The sequence below is a fragment of the Pseudophryne corroboree genome, chromosome 11 (assembly GCF_028390025.1).
Source record: "Pseudophryne corroboree isolate aPseCor3 chromosome 11, aPseCor3.hap2, whole genome shotgun sequence".
NCBI lineage: Eukaryota > Metazoa > Chordata > Amphibia > Anura > Myobatrachidae > Pseudophryne > Pseudophryne corroboree.
This window is the reverse complement of record NC_086454.1, coordinates 88509052-88530296: the sequence shown is the minus strand read 5'-3', so window position 1 is coordinate 88530296 and position 21245 is coordinate 88509052.

Genomic DNA, 21245 nt, shown 5'->3' with positions numbered 1-21245 from the left:
CATACAGGACAAACAGAGAGTCCAATTTCCTGTGACGAGCAGTCCTCTTCACATAGATTTTCAGAGCCCTTACAACATCCAAGGACTTTGATGAAATTGAGGCGTCAGTAGCCACTGGCACCACAATAGGTTGGTTGATATGAAATGCTGACACAACTCAGCTCTATCTTTGTGGAAGATCAAGTATGGGCTTTTACAGGACAAAGCCCCCAACTCCGACACACGTCTACCAGAAGCTAAAGCCAACAACGTGACAGCCTTCCACATAAGAAATTTGACCTCAGCCTCCTGTAGAGGCTCGAACTAGTGCGATTGGAGGAACTGCAACACCACGTTAAGGTCCCAAGGCACCGTAGGCAGTACAAAGGGAGGTTGGATGTGCAGAACTCCCTTCAAAAAGGTCTGAACCTCAGGGTGGGCAGCCAATTGCTTTTGGAAGAAAATTAATAGAGACGCAATCTAGACTTTCACAGATCCCAACGTCAGGCCCATATCCACACTAGCTTGTAGGAAGAGGAGAAACCGTCCCAGTCGAAACTCCACCGCAGGAAACTTCTTGGACTCACACCAAGATACATATTTTTTCCAAATTCGATGGTAATGTTTAGACGTTACTCCTTTCCTAGCCTAAATCAGGGTAGGAATAACCTTGTTAAGAATACCCTTCCAAGCTAATATCATGCGTTCAACCTCCATGCCGTCAAACGTAGCCACGGTAAGTCTTGATAGACGAATGGCCCCTGCTGCAGCAGATCCTCCTGAAGAGGAAGAGGCCTCGGCTCTTCTTGCAGTAGATCCAGAAGATCCGCGTACCAAGCCCTTCTTGGCCAGTCTGGAGCAATGAGGATCGCTTGAACCCTTGTTCTTCTTATGAGCTTTAGAACTCTTGGGATGAGTGGAAGTGGAGGAAACACGTACACCAACTGGAACACCCACGGAGTCACTAGGGCGTCCACCGCCACTGCTTGCAGGTCCCTCGACCTGGAACAATATCGCCAAAGCTTCTTGTTGAGATGAGAGGCCATCATGTCGATCTGGGGTACACCCCAAAGATCTGTTACCTCCTTGAACACCTCCGGATGGAGGCCCCACTCCCCTGGATGGAGATCGTGTCTGCTGAGGAAGTCCACTTCCCAGTTGTCTACTCCCAGAATGAAGATGGCTGACAGCACCAACGCGTGCTTTTCTGCCCAGAGGATGATTCTTGTTACCTCTGCCATTGCAGCTCTGCTCTTCATTCTGCCCTGTCGGTTTATGTAAGCCACCGTTGTCACATTGTCTGACTGCACTTGAGCGGCCCGATTTCTCAGAAGATGGGCCACTTGGAGAAGACCGTTGTAGACGGATCTTAGTTCCAGAATGTTTATCAGCAGGCCGGCTCCCAGACTTGACCACCTTCCTTGGAAGGTTTCCCCTTGAGTGACTGCGCCGCACCCCCAGAGACTTGCATCCGTGGTTAGAAGGATCCAATCCTGAATCCTGAACCTGCGGCCCTCCAGAAGGTGAGGTAATTGCAGCCACCAGAGGAGTGAAATCCTGGCAATTGGTGACATACGTATTCTCTGGTGCATGTATAGATGGGATCCCGACCACTTGTCCAGGAGATCCAGTTGGAAGAACCGAGCGTGAAACCTCCCGTACTGTAGAACCCCATAAGAGGCCACCATCTTCCCCAGAAGGCGAATGCACTGATGAACTGACACCTGGGCTGGCTTCAGGACATCACGGACCATCAATTGAATCACCAATGCTTTTCCTCTGGGAGAAACACCCTCTGCACTTCCGTGTCGAGGATCATTCCCAGAAAGGACAACCTCCAGGTTGGTTCCAATTGTGATTTTGGAAGATTCAGGATCCAACCATGTTCCCTGAGAAGCTGGGTCGTGAGTGTTATGGACCGTAACAGCTTCTCCTTGGACGATGCCTTCATCAGCAGATCGTCCAGATACGGAATTATGTTCACCCCCTGTCTGCGGAGGAGAATCATCATTTCCGCCATCACCTAGGTGAATACCCTTGGTGCTGTGGAGAACCCGAATGGGAGGCCCTGGAACTGAAAGTGACAGTCCAACAGTGCGACTCGAAGATAAGCTTGATGCGGCAGCCAAATCGGAATGTGGAGGTACGCATCCTTGATATCCAGGGAGACTAGGAATTCCCCCTCCTCCAGACCTGATATCACTGCCCTCAGAGACTCCATTTTGAACTTGAACTCCCTCAAAAAGGGGTTTAGTGATTTTAATTTCACAATGGGCCTGACCGAACCATCCGGTTTCGGTACCACGAAAAAGTTAGAATAGTTACATTTGTTTTGTATATGAGGAGGTACTGGTACAATGGGGGTCATTCCGACCCGATCGTTCGCTGCAGTTTGTCGCAGCGCAGCAATCGTATAGGAACTGCCCATGCGCCGGCGCCGCAGTGCGCCGGCGCATGGCAGTCATCGGTGCCCAGCGATCGCATCTGAGACAGAGGCGGTTGCTGGACGGGAGGGGGCTGAACGGTGGCGTTAAGCCGCCATTTAGTAGGTGCGGTCCGGCCAACGCAGGCGTGGCTGGACCATTGGGGTAGCGTGGCGCAGCGGCTGACGACTCCCGGCCAGCCACAGGAGCTGCGCTGGCCGGGAGTTACTCCACAGATACAAAGGCATCGCCTCTGTGCGATGCTTTTGTATTTGTGCGGGGGAAGGCGACATTGACATGCGGGGCAGACTAGCCCTGTGCTGGGCGTCCCCCCGCATGTCTGAGTTTACGATCAAAGCTGTGCTAAATTTAGCATAGCTACGATCAACTCGGAAAGACCCCCAATAACTTGTGCCTCCACCAACTTCTGGACCGCTTCTTGCAGTACAGTCCTGTCTGCCAGCAGAGCTGGCAAGCCTGATCTGAAAAATCGGTGAGGAGGGAGATTTTGAAATTCCAGCCTGTACCCCTGGGACACAATATCTTGCACCCAGGGGTCCAGGCCGGAGGACACCTAGACATGACTGAAATGTCTGAGTCTCGCTCCCCCCGGCCCCACCTCCAGGGCGTGCAGTCCACCGTCATGTGGAGGACTTTGGTGTACCTGAAGCAGGTTTCTGTTCCTGGGAACCTGAAGCTGCAGGTTTCTTGAACTTGTGCCGACCTCCCCGAAAGAAGATGTTGGACGGCTTGGCCTTTCTGGGCTTGTTAGACCAAAAGGGCTGTGATGTAACTGAAGAAAAGGGTTTCTTCGGAGCAGGTGTAGCTGAGGGAAGAAAGGGTGACTTACAAGCCGTAGCCGTGGAGACCCACACATCTAACGCTTCCCCAAAGAGAGCCTGACCTGTGTAGGGTAGGGTCTCCACACTTCTCCTGGATTCCGCGTCGGCAGAGTCCTCGACGAGTTGATACTGACATGGAGGAAATCCCCGCAGCCATGGAACCCAGGTTTTTCATGGATTCTACCAGAAATCCTGCCGAATCCTGAATGTTGCGTAAAAACAATTCAACATCACATTTCTCCATAGTATCCAAGTCCTCAAGTAACGTGCCTGTCCACTTTACTATAGCTTTGGCAATCCAAGCACTGGCAACAGTGGGACGTAGGATTGCCCCAGAAGCCTAGTACATGGATTTGAGCGTTTTATCAATTTTACGATCAGCCGGCTCTTTTAAGGCGGTAGATCCTGGAACAGGTAAAACCACCTTTTTTGAGAGTCTGGATACTGACGCGTCAACAATAGGCGGGTTTTCCCATTTTCTCCTATCCTCTACCGGGAAAGGAAACGAAACACTACCAGAACCATTTTAGGTATCTGGAGTTTTTTATCTGGGTTTTCCCAAGCCTTTTCAAATACAGTATACCATTTAATTCCTTTGACGCAGGGAAGGTTAGCGAGGCTTTCTTATTTCCAGTGAAGAAAGCCTCGCTAAAAAAGTGAAGAAAGCCTCCTCAACCTGCTCGGGTGTTGTATCAGCAATATTTAACACATCCCTAATAGACTCTATCATCAACTGCACCCCTTTTGTAAGAGATGTAGCCCCCCGCAACACATTCCCGTCACCGTCTGCAGTATCAGAATCGGTATTGGTATCATCCTGCATGATCTGAGCAAAAGCACGTTTATGTGAATATACAGCAGGGAGCCCTGATGTACCAGAACTGGGCCAGACTGCCATAGAGTTCTGTAAAGCCTGAGTTGCAGATTCATTTTGTGCAACCCTATTTGAAATCTGAGAAATCATAGATTTGATAGCGGCTCCCTTGCTGGAATCTGTGCTAAACCAGTGCAATCCTGATTACATGGAATGGGATCATCCTGAGAGGACATATCTGCAGCAAATGGCACAGAGTCCCTGGACATTGCTTAATTGAGACAACAGACACTCCAGACACACACAGGGGAGGGAAGACAGAGTTTCAACCCAAGAATGGCAAGAGAGACACAGAGATTGGAGCCAACCCACACACAGCGCTTTTAATATACAGGGAGACACCCCATCAGCGCTGACTGTGCACCTTAATAGGTTACACAGACATTTTGCATATAGTGTCACTATATGCTGTTATGCTGACTGTCTCCATGTGAGACACACCTGTGAGTGGCAATAAATTCTTCTATTTTCAAGGAAAAGTGGTGAGTGCCTGTACTCTTTTTGGATATATATATATATATATATATATATATATATATATATATATTAGAGATGAGCGGGTTCGGTTCCTCAGAATCCGAACCCCCCCGAACTTCACCCATTTTACATGGGTCCGAGGCTGACTCGGATCCTCCCGCCTTGCTCGGTTAACCCGAGCGCGCCCGAAAGTCATCGGATTCTCGTGAGATTCGTATTCTATATAAGGAGCCGCGCATCGCCGCCATTTTCATTCGTGCATTGGAGATGATAGGGAGAGGACGTGTGCAGCGTTCTCTCAGTTGTGTTCAGTGTGCTGCAAATATCTGTGCTCAGTGTGCTTGCAAATATCTGTGCTCAGTGTGCTGACATTATCTACGTTCTCTGCCTGAAAAACGCTCCATATCTGTGCTCAGTGTGCTGCAAATATCTGTGCTCAGTGTGGGGACTGGAGACCACCAGTATTATGCAGTAGGAGGACAGTACAGAGTTTTGCTGACCAGTGACCACCAGTATTATACGTTCTCTGCCTGAAAAACGCTCCATATCTGTGATGCATTGTAGTATATATAGTAGGAGGACAGTGCAGAATTTTGCTGACCAGTGACCACCAGTATTATATCAGTACGGTACAGTAGTCCACTGCTCTACCTACCTCTGTGTCGTCAAGTATACTATCCATCCATACCTGTGGTGCATTTTAGTTGTTGTGCGCAGTAGTAGGAGGACATTGCATAATTTTGCTGACCACCAGTATATAATATAGCAGTACGGTACAGTAGTCCACTGCTCTACCTACCTCTGTGTCGTCAAGTATACTATCCATCCATACCTGTGGTGCATTTTAGTTGTTGTGCGCAGTAGTAGGAGGACAGTGCATAATTTTGCTGACCACCAGTATATAATATATAGCAGTACGGTACAGTAGTCCACTGCTCTACCTACCTCTGTGTCTTCAAGTATACTATCCATCCATACCTGTGGTGCATTTTAGTTGTTGCGCGCAGTAGTAGGAGGACAGTGCATAATTTTGCTGACCACCAGTATATAATATATAGCAGTACGGTACAGTAGTCCACTGCTCTACCTACCTCTGTGTCGTCAAGTATACTATCCATCCATACCTGTGGTGCATTTTAGTTGTTGTGCGCAGTAGTAGGAGGACAGTGCATAATTTTGCTGACCACCAGTATATAATATATAGCAGTACGGTACAGTAGTCCATTGCTCTACCTACCTCTGTGTTGTCAAGTATACTATCCATCCATACCTGTGGTGCATTTTAGTTGTTGTGAGCAGTAGTAGGAGGACAGTGCATAATTTTGCTGACCACCAGTATATAATATATAGCAGTACAGTACAGTAGTCTATTGCTCTACCTACCTCTGTGTCGTCAAGTATACTATCCATCCATACTTGTGGTGCATTTTAGTTGTTGTGCGCAGTAGTAAGAGGACAGTGCATAATTTTGCTGACCACCAGTATATAATATATTGCAGTACGGTACAGTAGTCTATTGCTCTACCTACCTCTGTGTCGTCAAGTATACTATCCATCCATACCTGGGGTGCAGTTTAGTTGTTGTGCGCAGTAGTAGGAGGACAGTGCATAATTTTGCTGACCACCAGTATATAATATAGCAGTACGGTACAGTAGTCAACTGCTCTACCTACCTCTGTGTCGTCAAGTATACTATCCATCCATACCTGTGGTGCATTTTAGTTGTTGTGCGCAGTAGTAGGAGGACAGTGCATAATTTTGCTGACCACCAGTATATAATATATAGCAGTACGGTACAGTAGTCCACTGCTCTACCTACCTCTGTGTCTTCAAGTATACTATCCATCCATACCTGTGGTGCATTTTAGTTGTTGCGCGCAGTAGTAGGAGGACAGTGCATAATTTTGCTGACCACCAGTATATAATATATAGCAGTACGGTACAGTAGTCCACTGCTCTACCTACCTCTGTGTCGTCAAGTATACTATCCATCCATACCTGTGGTGCATTTTAGTTGTTGTGCGCAGTAGTAGGAGGACAGTGCATAATTTTGCTGACCACCAGTATATAATATATAGCAGTACGGTACAGTAGTCCACTGCTCTACCTACCTCTGTGTCGTCAAGTATACTATCCATCCATACCTGTTGTGCATTTTAGTTGTTGTGCGCAGTAGTAGGAGGACAGTGCATAATTTTGCTGACCACCAGTATATAATATATAGCAGTGATATATTACTGGCATATAATTCCACACATTAAAAAATGGAGAATAAAAATGTGGAAGGTAAAATAGGGAAAGATCAAGATCCACTTCCACCTCGTGCTGAAGCTGCTGCCACTAGTCATGGCCAAGACGATGAAATGCCATCAACGTCGTCTGCCAAGGCCGATGCCCAATGTCATAGTAGAGAGCATGTAAAATCCAAAAAACTAAAGTTCAGTAAAATGACCGAAAAATCTAAATTAAAAGCGTCTGAGGAGAAGCGTAAACTTGCCAATATGCCATTTACGACACGGAGTGGCAAGGAACGGCTGAGGCCCTATCCTATGTTCCTCATGACTAGTTGGTCAGCTTCACATGAGGATGGAAGCACTCATCCTCCCACTAGAAAAATGAAAAGACTTAAGCTGGCAAAAGCACAGCAAAGAACTGTGCGTTCTTCTAAATCACAAATCCCCAAGGAGAGTCCAATTGTGTCGGTTGCGATGCCTGACCTTCCCAACACTGAACGGGAAGAGGTGGCGCCTTCCACCATTTGCACGCCCCCTGCAAGTGCTGGAAGGAGCACCCGCAGTCCAGTTCCTGATAGTCAAATTGAAGATGTCACTGTTGAAGTACACCAGGATGAGGATATGGGTGTTGCTAGCGCTGAGGAGGAAATTGACAAGGAGGATTCTGATGGTGAGGTGGTTTGTTTAAGTCAGGCACCCGGGGAGACACCTGTTGTCCGTGGGACGAATATGGTCATTGACATGCCTGGTCAAATTACAAAAAAAATCACCTCGTCGGTGTGTAATTATTTGAACAGAAATGCGGACAACATTTGTCAAGCCGTGTGTTGCCTTTGTCAAGCTGTAATAAGTAGGGGTAAGGACGTTAACCACCTAGGAACATCCTCCCTTAAACGTCACCTGGAGCGCATTCATCAGAAGTCATTGATAAGTTCAAAAACTTTGGGTGACAGCGGAAGCAGTCCACTGACAACTAAATCCCTTCCTCTTGTAACCAAGCTCCTGCAAACCACACCACCAACTCCCTCAGTGTCAATTTCCTCCTTACACAGGAAAGCCAATAGTCCTGCAAGCCATGTCACTGTCAAGTCTGACGAGTCCTCTCCTGCCTGGGATTCCTCCGATGCATCCTTGAGTGTAACGCCTACTGCTGCTGGCGCTGCTGTTGTTGCTGCTGGGAGTCGATCGTCATCCCAGAGGGGAAGTCGGAAGACCACTTGTACTACTTCCAGTAAGCAATTGACTGTCCAACAGTCCTTTGCGAGGAAGATGAAATATCACAGCAGTCATCCTGCTGCAAAGTGGATAACTCAGGCCTTGGCAGCCTGGGCGGTGTTAAACGTGTTTCCGGTATCCACCGTTAATTCACAGGAAACTAGAGATTTGCTTGAGGTACTGTGTCCCTGGTACCAAATACCATCTAGGTTCCATTTCTCTAGGCAGGCGATACCGAGAATGTACACAGACCTCAGAAAAAGAGTCACCAGTGTCCTAAAAAATGGATGACTAAGCTAAGCGACCCAAGTGGCCGACACAAACACCTGGCCCATCTAGGAGTGGCACTGCAGTGTCAGACAGGATGGCCGATTTAAAAAATAGTCCCCAAACAGCACATGATGCAAAGAAAAAAAGAGGTGCACCAAGGTCGCTGGATGGCTAAGCTAAGCGACCCAAGTGGCCGACACAAACACCTGGCCCACCTAGGAGTGGCACTGCAGTTTTCTAGCGAGAGGATGAGTGCTTCCATCCTCATGTGAATCTGAACCTCTAGCCATTAACATAGGCCAGGGCCTCAGCCGTTCCTTGCCACTCCGTGTCGTATATGGCATATTGGCAAGTTTACGTTTCTCAGCAGATGCTTTTAATTTTGATTTTTGGGTCATTTTGCTGAACTTTTGTAGTATACTTGACGACACAGAGGTAGAGCAATGGACTACTGTACCGTACTGCTATATATACTGGTGGTCAGCAAAATTCTGCACTCTATATAAGGAGTAGTGATGAGCGGGCTCGGTTCCTCGAAATCCGAAACCCCCCCCCCCTAAACGAATACGAATCTCGTGAGAATCCGACAGCGTTCGGGCGCACTCGGGTTAACCGAGCAAGGCGGGAGGATCCGAGTCTGCCTCGGACCCGTGTAAAATGGGTGAAGTTCGGGGGGGTTCGGATTTCGAGGAACCGAACCCGCTCATCACTAAACTTTAGAAAAGGTCCGGCACTCGCCAGGTGCCTCACTCTCACCGTGAGGTGCAATGTAAATAGATGGAAGCAGCTGTCACCCCAGGTAAAACAGAAATCACAACAGGCGAAATGTAGTGGCGGTCAGCGTTTCAGGGACCTCTGTCCCTTTTACCAAGACATACAGAGAAACAGTGAAAAAACATTTAAATAGATTCACCATGAGGTGCGCATGCAGCAGCCACGCCGTCCAGCACAAGTCCAATGACATCATCAGCGCGACACTGCGCCGGAGGTCCGGCTCAGCAGGGTGGGCGCGGCTAGTTGCCATAGATACATGTAACCTTGTAACCTAAACCTCTCCATCGGACAACTGTTGAGTAATATGAAGTGATGCTAATATAGGAATGTAGTCCAGCTAATAACAATATATGCAGATATTAAGCTCTATATAATTGAATGTCAAAAAACGTTGAAATTGACAAACTATCTGTTAAGACTTACTAAACTGTATATAATCAACAATAGTTATCCTCAGGTGAGTGTAAATAAAAACTATTATTATATCAATAGATAGCAATGTCTAGAACTAATACTCTCTAATTAAAGAAAACAGGTCAAACTCAGTGTTTCATTGAGACCCAGAGGTTGGACAGTTTGACAGGAGACAAGAGAAATATTGGTGCCCCCCCCCCCCCCCCCCCCGAACCACTATAAATATATAGGTGTTTGGGGGGCACCAATATTTTTCTTGCCGACTATATAGGACAGAAGGACTTTGCAAAGGGGTGGTGGTGGTGGTGGGGGGGGGGGGGGGGGCAGATAGAGAACAGTGGGTGGTGGAGGCAGAGTGGAGGGGGAGATGAGGCAGAATGGTGGTCATTGGTGACTAGTGTGTATATATGTGTGTGTGTATGTGTATATATATATATATATATATATATATATATACAGCAGTAAAGATGGCACTCAGAGACTTTTTAAAGCGGTGAAAAAGACATCTGTATTAGATGTTAAAACATCTTTTAACATCTAATACAGATGTCTTTTTCACCGCTTTAAAAAGTCTCTGAGTGCCATCTTTACTGCTGTATATTTATTTTTCTGGAAGGGCACCTGAGCAGTTGGGACGTTTCATATTGAGTGCCGGCATATTGTGGATGGGTATATATATATATATATATACAATTACATACATATATACACACGCACACACATACATATATATCTGCAGAGGTAGAATGGTGGTATGTGTGTGTGTGTGTGTGTGTGTGTGTGTGTGTGTGTGTATATATATATATATATATATATATACATACACATACACACACATATATATCTGCAAACATACCTTTTTTATAGGCATGGTGTGTGGACTGAGGATTAGTGTCCAGAACAAAGTCACCTCGTTCCTAATTGTCGGCAGCAGAAACATTCCCAGATTACTAGCAGTCATGGGCTGAGCAGACACACTTGGCACAGGGGAGAGCCTCAGCTCCAGGTGCCCGTTCAGCATGCGGTACTGACTTTTGTAGTTATAACACTGCCTCGCACGTGTGTGTCCAACAACCTCCCCCTCCCCGCACACTCACCCGCAGCAACGGTGGCAGCAGCAGCTCCTCTCTTAACTCCCACAGCCACTGCAGCCGCGCACATGTGCCGTGATTTCCCAGGGGGTGAGCGCTGGAGGGGCCTCGTTAAAGGCCGCGGCTGGTGGGTTTAGAGGACTGAGGGGCAGATGTATTAACCTGGAGAAGGTATAAGGTAGTGATAAACCAGTGATATGTGCAAGGTGATAAAGGCAGCAGCCAATCAGATCCTAACTGTTAATTTACATATTGGAGCTGATTGGCTGGTGCCTTTATCGCCTTGCACATATCACTGGTTTATCACTTCCTTATGCCTTCTCCAGGTTAATACATCTGCCCCATTGTCAGTTTGACTCATTGCGGCCGGCACGGAAGTGGAGACGAGGTGACCCCTTCAGGTCAGGAGCCCAGCGGCAGTAGACTCTGCTGCCTCCCAGAGTTCCGCCTCTGCATTGCAGCACTAAGTCATCATCCAGTGATACAGGATGTCTCTTAGCACTAATAAAGTGACATTTTAATACATTTCCCCATGAATTATGCAATTCTTTCACACACATCTTGTGACTTCTCTGTTTTACAGCTTCTGGTGTTTCAGATCACTATTTTAGTCAGAGAGTTTCTGTTACCTAGGTGACTGCAAGCTTATCACTAAATTTTATTTCAGAGTGAAATGATATAGAAACTTCTTTATTCTACTCTTTTCCCGTTTTCTACTCATACATTTTCGAACAAGTGCTTATTTCAATATTTTATTTTTAGTATAAACTCCTTTCATTCTATGAACAGTAACAGCTTTTTCATTCGGAGATTTCGCCTTTTGAGATTAATAGATGGTTGCTTTATTGCCAATTAGGAGATAGTGCTAAGTTATGGTTCCACATTACAAAATATCAGCAATTGTAAAACATTTGTTAATAGGGAGGAAATGGACTGTAGATGCTCATTACCGAGGTGAAAAAAATGAGCTTGATATTATATGCTTCAATGGATTACCATGGCAACCTTGAAAAGTATATGCTATTGATGTCCATTCCGAGCATCAGTTTAAATAGTCAAAAAAACGTGCAATGGATACAATTTGAAATGAAAATCTGATATAATATTGTGCTATTTGAACATTGCATCACTACTAACTAAGGTGGTCATTCCGAGTTGATCGCTAGCTGCATTCATTCGGTGTGTAGCGATGAGGCAAAAAAAACGGCACTTCTGCGCATGCGTATGCGGTGCAATGTGCATGCGCGATGTACTATTACAATGAACGATGTAGTTTTACATAAGGTCTACCGAAGCTTTTCAGTCGCACTGCTGGCTGCAGAGTGTTTGACATGAAGTGGGCATTTCTGGGTGTCAACTGACCGTTTTCAGGGAGTGTTGAAAAAAAAACGCAGGCGTGCCAGGAAAAACGCAGGCATGGCTGGGCGAACGCAGGGCGTGTTTGTGACGTCAAAACAGGAACTGTACAGTCTGAAGTGATCGCAATCGCTGAGTAGATATTGAGCTTAGAGATGAGCGCCTGAAATTTTTCGGGTTTTGTGTTTTGGTTTTGGGTTCGGTTCCGCGGCCGTGTTTTGGGTTCGAACGCGTTTTGGCAAAACCTCACCGAATTTTTTTTGTCGGATTCGGGTGTGTTTTGGATTCGGGTGTTTTTTTCAAAAAACCCTAAAAAACAGCTTAAATCATAGAATTTGGGGGTAATTTTGATCCCAAAGTATTATTAACCTCAAAAAACATAATTTACACTCATTTTCAGCCTATTCTGAACACATCACACCTCACAATATTATTTTTAGTCCTAAAATTTGCACCGAGGTCGCTGTGTGAGTAAGATAAGCGACCCTAGTGGCCGACACAAACACCGGGCCCATCTAGGAGTGGCACTGCAGTGTCACGCAGGATGTCCCTTCCAAAAAACCCTCCCCAAACAGCACATGACGCAAAGAAAAAAAGAGGCGCAATGAGGTAGCTGTGTGAGTAAGATTAGCGACCCTAGTGGCCGACACAAACACCGGGCCCATCTAGGAGTGGCACTGCAGTGTCACGCAGGATGGCCCTTCCAAAAAACCCTCCCCAAACAGCACATGACGCAAAGAAAAAAAGAGGTGCAATGAGGCGCAATAAAAAAACCACGGTTAGGTGGTATATATTATAATAATAATACAATTATGGATGGACGGACTGCCTGCCGAGTTCCGACACAGAGGTAGCCACAGCCGTGAACTACCGCACTGTACACTGGTTGATAAAGAGATAGTAGTATACTCGTAACAACTAGTATGACACTATGACGGTATAAAGAAAGAAAAAAAAATACCACGGTTAGGTGGTATATATTATAATAATAATACAATTATGGATGGACGGACTGCCTGCCGACTGCCGACACAGAGGTAGCCACAGCCGTGAACTACCGCACTGTACACTGGTTGATAAAGAGATAGTAGTATACTCGTAACAACTAGTATGACACTATGACGACGGTATAAAGAATGAAAAAAAAACCACGGTTAGGTGGTATATATTATAATAATAATACAATTATGGATGGACGGACTGCCTGCCGACTGCCGACACAGAGGTAGCCACAGCCGTGAACTACCGCACTGTACACTGGTTGATAAAGAGATAGTAGTATACTCGTAACAACTAGTATGACACTATGACGACGGTATAAAGAATGAAAAAAAAACCACGGTTAGGTGGTATATATTATAATAATAATACAATTATGGATGGACGGACTGCCTGCCGACTGCCGACACAGAGGTAGCCACAGCCGTGAACTACCGCACTGTACACTGGTTGATAAAGAGATAGTAGTATACTCGTAACAACTAGTATGACACTATGACGACGGTATAAAGAATGAAAAAAAAACCACGGTTAGGTGGTATATATTATAATAATAATACAATTATGGATGGACGGACTGCCTGCCGACTGCCGACACAGAGGTAGCCACAGCCGTGAACTACCGCACTGTACACTGGTTGATAAAGAGATAGTAGTATACTCGTAACAACTAGTATGACACTATGACGACGGTATAAAGAATGCAAAAAAAACCACAGTTAGGTGGTATATATTATAATAATAATACAATTATGGATGGACGGACTGCCTGCCGACTGCCGACACAGAGGTAGCCACAGCCGTGAACTACCGCACTGTACACTGGTTGATAAAGAGATAGTAGTATACTCGTAACAACTAGTATGACACTATGACGGTATAAAGAATGAAAAAAAAACCACGGTTAGGTGGTATATATTATAATAATAATACAATTATGGATGGACGGACTGCCTGCCGACTGCCGACACAGAGGTAGCCACAGCCGTGAACTACCGCACTGTACACTGGTTGATAAAGAGATAGTAGTATACTCGTAACAATTAGGATGACACTATGACGGTATAAAGAATGAAAAAAAAACCACGGTTAGGTGGTAGGTATATAATAATAAATAATACAATTCTGGTCGGACGGACTGCCTGCCGTGTGCCGACACAGAGGTAGCCACAGCCGTGAACTACCGCACTGTACACTGGTTGATAAAGAGATAGTAGTATACTCGTAACAATTAGGATGACACTATGACGGTATAAAGAATGAAAAAAAAACCACGGTTAGGTGGTAGGTATATAATAATAAATAATACAATTCTGGTCGGACGGACTGCCTGCCGTGTGCCGACACAGAGGTAGCCACAGCCGTGAACTACCGCACTGTACACTGGTTGATAAAGAGATAGTAGTATACTCGTAACAATTAGGATGACACTATGACGGTATAAAGAATGAAAAAAAAACCACGGTTAGGTGGTAGGTATATAATAATAAATAATACAATTCTGGTCGGACGGACTGCCTGCCGTGTGCCGACACAGAGGTAGCCACAGCCGTGAACTACCGCACTGTACACTGGTTGATAAAGAGATAGTAGTATACTCGTAACAATTAGGATGACACTATGACGGTATAAAGAATGAAAAAAAAACCACGGTTAGGTGGTAGGTATATAATAATAAATAATACAATTCTGGTCGGACGGACTGCCTGCCGTGTGCCGACACAGAGGTAGCCACAGCCGTGAACTACCGCACTGTACACTGGTTGATAAAGAGATAGTAGTATACTCGTAACAATTAGGATGACACTATGACGGTATAAAGAATGAAAAAAAAACCACGGTTAGGTGGTAGGTATATAATAATAAATAATACAATTCTGGTCGGACGGACTGCCTGCCGTGTGCCGACACAGAGGTAGCCACAGCCGTGAACTACCGCACTGTACTGTGTCTGCTGCTAATATAGACTGGTTGATATTTAAAGAGATATTAGTAGTATACAACAATACTATACTGGTGGTCAGGCACTGGTCACCACTCCTGCAGCAAAAGTGTGCACTGTTAATTAATATAATTGTACTCCTGGCTCCTGCTAACAACCTGCAGTGCTCCCCAGTCTCCCCCACAATTAATTATAAGCTTTTAATTTATACATTGATGACTGTGCAGCACACTGGGCTGAGCTGAGTGCACACAGACTGAGTCACACTGTGTGACTGACTGTGCTGTGTATCGTTTTTTTTTTCAGGCAGAGAACGGATATAGCAGAGAGAAGTGAACGGATATATTATATTAAATAAAAGTTAACTAGCAACTGCACTGGTCACTGACTGTGGTAAACTAACTCTGTCTGCGACTCTGCACAATCTCTCTCTATCTAATCTATCTATCTCTATTCTAATGGAGAGGACGCCAGACACGTCCTCTCCCTATCAATCTCAATGCACGAATGAAAATGGCGGCGACGCGCGGCTCCTTATATAGAATCCGAGTCTCGCGATAGAATCCGAGCCTCGCGAGAATCCGACAGCGTCATGATGACGTTCGGGCGCGCTCGGGTTAACCGAGCAAGGCGGGAAGATCCGAGTCGCTCGGACCCGTGGAAAAAAAAGTGAAGTTCGTGCGGGTTCGGATTCAAAGAAACCGAACCCGCTCATCTCTAATTGAGCTACTATAAAACTGCAGAAAAACTCTTTGTCGCCGCTCTGCGATCCTTTCGTTCGCACTTCTGCTAAGCTAAAATACACTCCCAGTGGGAGGCGGCATAGCGTTTGCACGGCTGCTAAAAACAGCTAGCAACTCGGAATGACCACCTAACTGCTGACAATGGTGAGTATCGATAAAAAGAAGCCTCTTTGCAGTTTTGTAATTGTACAGTAAAGATCAGATTTTTTGGGGTAATTCAGACCTGATCGTAGCAGCAAATTTGTTAGCATTTGGGCAAAACCATGTGCACTGCAGGGGGGAAGATATAACATGCAGAGAGAGTTAAGGGCCCCATGCACTACAAATGATATGTCTGAGACTGAAGTCGGAGGCGATTTCCCTACTGCTAACAAATTTGCTGCTATGATCAGGTCTGAATCCCCCCTTTGTTTTTAATTGCATCCATCCCACTATTTGGGCTGTCTAAAACTGATCCCTTGGAGGATGTGAATTTGTCTTGCCTCACAGACAGGGCTGTTTCTAGCCAATTTGGCTCCCAGTGCGAGATTTAAAAATGCGCCCCCCCATGACATAAAAAAATGTCCCCCCCCCCACACACCTAGATGAAAAAAAAAAACTTGCGCGCGCACCCGGCAAGGGGGCGTGACCTCATCTAAATGGGTGTGGCCTCATTTAAATGGGTATGGCCTCGTCTGAAAAGACTACCTCACAATCCAGTTTTTGACCCTGCTCCAACAAATCACGACCACCACAGGAAAAAAAAAATTAATTCTACCATATTAAGCCCCACACAGTAATGCCCCCAGCACCATATTATGCCACACACCGCAATGCCCTTGATACGTTAAATACCCACACTACGGCAGGCAAGAGTCCCCATTCCACACATTACGGCAGGTGTCCCCATTTTACACATTGAGAGAGAGAGAGAGATAGAGAGAGAGAATACTTACAGAGGCGATTACCGCTCTTCGGCCCGCCTCACCAGTCGCACCTCGCGCCGGCCTTTCCCTCTTCCTAACTTGGATCCCCCTCTGTACACCGCTCGGGGGGGGGGGGGGAGTTTTGCGGAGTGACGGGGTTGCGTCGTGACGTAACGACGCAACAGCGTCATTACGTGAAACTCCGCCCCCCGAGCGGGGTTACTCAGGGAAAAATAGGAGGGGGAAGCAGGGAGCCACAGTTAGTGCCGCAGCGGGCGCCCAGTGCGGTTGCACTGCTCGCCTGCCCCAAGAAACGGCCCTGCTCACAGAGTGGGGTTTTCATTATTAATTACTAGTGAACATGACAAATGCACATATTTGCAGCCAAGTGCTATAATATTACTCTATCAGCCTGTCCAAATCTGTCATGGTTTCCTGACCATGCATCAGTTATATGTTTGCTCCTGACCAGCCGACCACATAGTGCAGGGGGAACTGCTTAACACAAATATTGCATATCATAACATGTATGTTTATATGTGCTGGGTGGTTCCCCGTGGACCGGAAGCACTGTCTCTATCAAGCGCCATGCGGGACCCGGGACTTAACATAAGGCATCACACTTCTAAGCCCTCCCCCAGACTCCTGTGAAACTAGCCAATTGGAGTCTGGGGGCGGGCTTAGAAGAAGTGTCATGCCTTATGCTAAGTCCTGGTTGATGTATTGCGCCTGATAGACATAGCACTACCCCAGGGGAAACCACCCAATACATATATTAAACAGGGGCGTAGCCAGAACTTTGTGGGCCCCATAGCAACATTTTGAAGAGGCCACTGTCGCAATGCTTCTAGAGAGACGCCTCTCTGCAGCTGTTTTTAATTGTATGCCCCATAATAACGCCCTAGTTCAGTTTTTATACCATAGTAGTATCCTAGTTCATGTATTGCTCAATAGTAGTGACCTAGTTCATGTTATACCCCACAGTAGTGATCTAGTTCATGTATTGCTCCATAGTAGTGACCTAGTTCATGCATTGCTCCATAGTAGTGACCTAGTTCATGTTATACCCCACAGTAGTGATCTAGTTCATGTATTGCTCCATAGTAGTGACCTAGTTCATGTTATACCCCGCAGTAGTGACCTAGTTCATGTATTGCTCCATAGTAGTGCCCTAGTTCATGTATTGACCCTAGTAGTGACCTAGTTCATGTTATACCCCACAGTAGTGACCTAGTTCATGTTATACCCCACAGTATGGACCTAGTTCATGTTATACCCCATAGTAGTGACCTAGTTCATGTTATACCCCACAGTAGTGACCTAGTTCATATTATACCCCATAGTAGTGACCTAGGTCACATTATACCCCACAGTAGTGACCTAGTTCATGTTATACCCCACAGTAGTGACCTAGCTCATGTTATACCCCATAGTAGTGACCTAGCTCATGTTATACCCCACAGTAGTGACCTAGTTCATGTTATACCCCACAGTAGTGACCTAGTTCATGTTATACCCCACAGTAGTGACCTAGCTCATGTTATACCCCATAGTAGTGACCTAGCTCATGTTATACCCCATAGTAGTGACCTAGTTCATGTTATACCCCACAGTAGTGACCTAGTTCATGTCATGCCACCGCTGCCCCTGACCGTTGGCTATGCTTCTGCCCGGCTTCCTAAAAATCATTTAGATACTTAGTAGGCCTCCTCTGATGACTGCAACTAGTGGGAATTTCAATTTGGTACAAGAATCCTTGTGGGTCTTCAAATAAAAAGCAGAGTGATCTTTATGGACCTGATTCAGAGGTGCTGACAGTGCCAAAGTTGATAAATTATTTGCGCAAAAAGTCAATGAAATCGTTACTGCAATGTGTACGATGTGCACGCATTTTCACACAACATCGCTGTGACTTGAGATGGCATCTGCAGTTGAGTCAATAAGAGGCGGAGCCATGGGCGTGTAATGGGAGTGTCATGGGCGTGTTTCTGCATGCGGCTGCCATCTCCTTCGCAGCACCGCAACCACAGTGGCCATATTTTGAGAAAGTTACAAGGGAGGCTGTGAGAGTTTACTGTTGCTCATGATCTGCGTTACTGCCGAATAGAACCTACTTTTGTAACTACTCAAGCTGATAGGCTCCATTTTTTCATCATCCCTCTACCACTATTTTAATAATATAACAATTTATGTTCATAGAATAAAGAGCCTTATTCAGAGTTGTACATTATGCAGATGGTTTGCGCAAATATCCTCATGAACCCTTACCGCACATGGGTAAACTGTGTTGCGATAGCACACACAACTGTAGACTAATGATATGAGAAGACAACTGCAAAACAATTGCGAAATATGGGTGGAGACTGAGAGGTAACCAAAATTAAATGCTAAGATAGGCCGTGTTGCTAGTATGTAATAGAGGGGTCATGGCGTACTTATGCAGCTGAGTTCTCTCTCTCTCACCGCTGCCACAGTGACCATATTTAGTGAAAGTTAAACAGCTGAATCTGCGGGACCCAGGACTAACTTGATCAGTCAATGCTGCCCGATATATCATCAATGGTAGAGTGCACGGACCAGATGGCAGATATGCACAGTGCTCACATAAGTAAAATGGGTATTAGTCGCAATGCGACTAGGACGCACCAGAAAACTGTGCTGATTTTTTGATGAAGTATAAGTCACTTGTATATCTGTGTGGGACTGAATCTCACATACAGAGCCAGCCCTAGGCTTAGGCAAACTAGGTAAATGCCTAGGGTATTTGGTATACCTAGGGGCACCAGCAGCTTCTGCTGATTAAAATGATATGCGGCATGCCTATAATCTGTGTGTGGCATTTCGTATGCAGATACAGCCACAGTCGCACACAGAATATAGGCATGATGCATATCACTTTAATCAGCAGAAGCTGCTTGTGCATCCTAGCCACATAGTAATGCAAATAAGATGCATCAAAAAGGTGCCCGACGTTAGCAGAGCTGCCAGCTTACGTACCCCAGGCATCTCCTGCTGATTGGCGCATTGAGGTAAGATGTATGAGGATACATCTGTATCCAAGCAGAGACAGAGGTCACAGTGTAAGCAGCCGTGTGAGTGCTGTGTGTGTGAGTGGGTTGGGGCATTATGTGTGTCATGTGTATAAATGCATTAATAATGTGCAGCATATGTGTAAGAGACATTATGTGTATAAGAACATTAATAATGTGTGTCATATGTGTCTGGGGCATTACTGTGTGGTATTATGTGTATAAATGCATTACTAATGTGTGGCATTATGTGTATAAGGTGCTATACTGTGTGGTGTAACATATAGAAAGGGCACTATTGTGTGGTGTAATGTCAATAAAGAGCAATATGGTGCGGTGTAATGTGAATAAGGAGCACTACTGTGAGGAGTAATGTATATAAGGTAAAGTGGTACTACTGTGTGATGTAACGTGAATAAGGGACACTATCGCATGATAAAATATCAATAAAGTTGCTCTACTGGGTGGCGTAATTTAAATTGGGGTTACTATTGTGTGGCCATGCCCCTTCCCAGCAAAAACACGCTCCTTTTTGGGCTGTGCACCGAATGTGCGCACTGTTCCTATTTAAAATATAGGGGGTAGGAACACCAAAATGAGGACTGCTATGGGTGAGGGGTGGTGGTTCTGGGAAAGGGGTGCAGTGTCAGAGGCGGAACTAGCAGTGGTACTAGGGGGCACCAGCCAAAATCTTGCATAGGACATCATATTGGTTAGGGCCGTCGCTGCTCACATATCAAATGAATCAGCTCCTTTGTGTGTCCATGTCACATCGCTTTCCAACTAAAATGCATTTTCAACAAGAAAACCCACCTGCTATTAGCAGAGTTACCTTACGGGACCTGACGACTCACTCGCTCCAATCATCTCACGATGCGTTGCATATTGAAGCTAGATGTATAAGCGCCAGTGGCGGATTTTACCTATGGGCTGCAGGACTGCAGTCCCCCCACCCCACAAGTAAGATCCGCAACCTCGGCTCAGTGAGCCAGATGCAGTCCTTTGGACCGCACTGGCTTCACTGTGACTGGCAGTGTCTTCCTATTGGAAGTCCTGCCTGCCTGCCTGTCACCCGCAGGACTGACAGTCCCATTGGGAGGTGTTTCCTCCCTCCGGGACTGCTAGACTGGGCTGTGATTGGCAGAGAGCTGTCTTCCTGTAGGAAGCCACTCCCTGCCTTTTAGTCCTAGCCGGGTTCTATGGGCTGCAGCTGATGCAGTCCATAGAAGCCGCTAGTGTCAGCAATACTGTGCAGGTGCTGTGACCCTGCCGTCGGCGGGCACAGGCAACTGGGACCAGGAGGCAGGGACCAGACAACATGGCCAGCAGCGGCCCCCTCCTCCATCCAGGTAGTAGCTGCTGCTGATGAGGAGCATTGGGTTTGAGTTACTGGTGGCTGGGATCCCGGCAGTCAGTATACCAATGTCGGGATCCCAGGCACCAGAATACTGGAAGGGGGGCGAGCACAATGAAGCCCCTTGCGGGGCTCGATGGCTCGCTGCGCTTGCCACAGGTTCTATTCCTACTCTTTGGGAGTCGTGAACACCCACGAGTGGGAATAGTCCTCGGCCCCCTGCCACGGATCCGGGCAAGGGTATGCTGACTGCCGGAATACTGACCGACGGGATCCCAATGAGGATGCATCAGTATATTATAAATGTCATTGTCTGTGTTTATA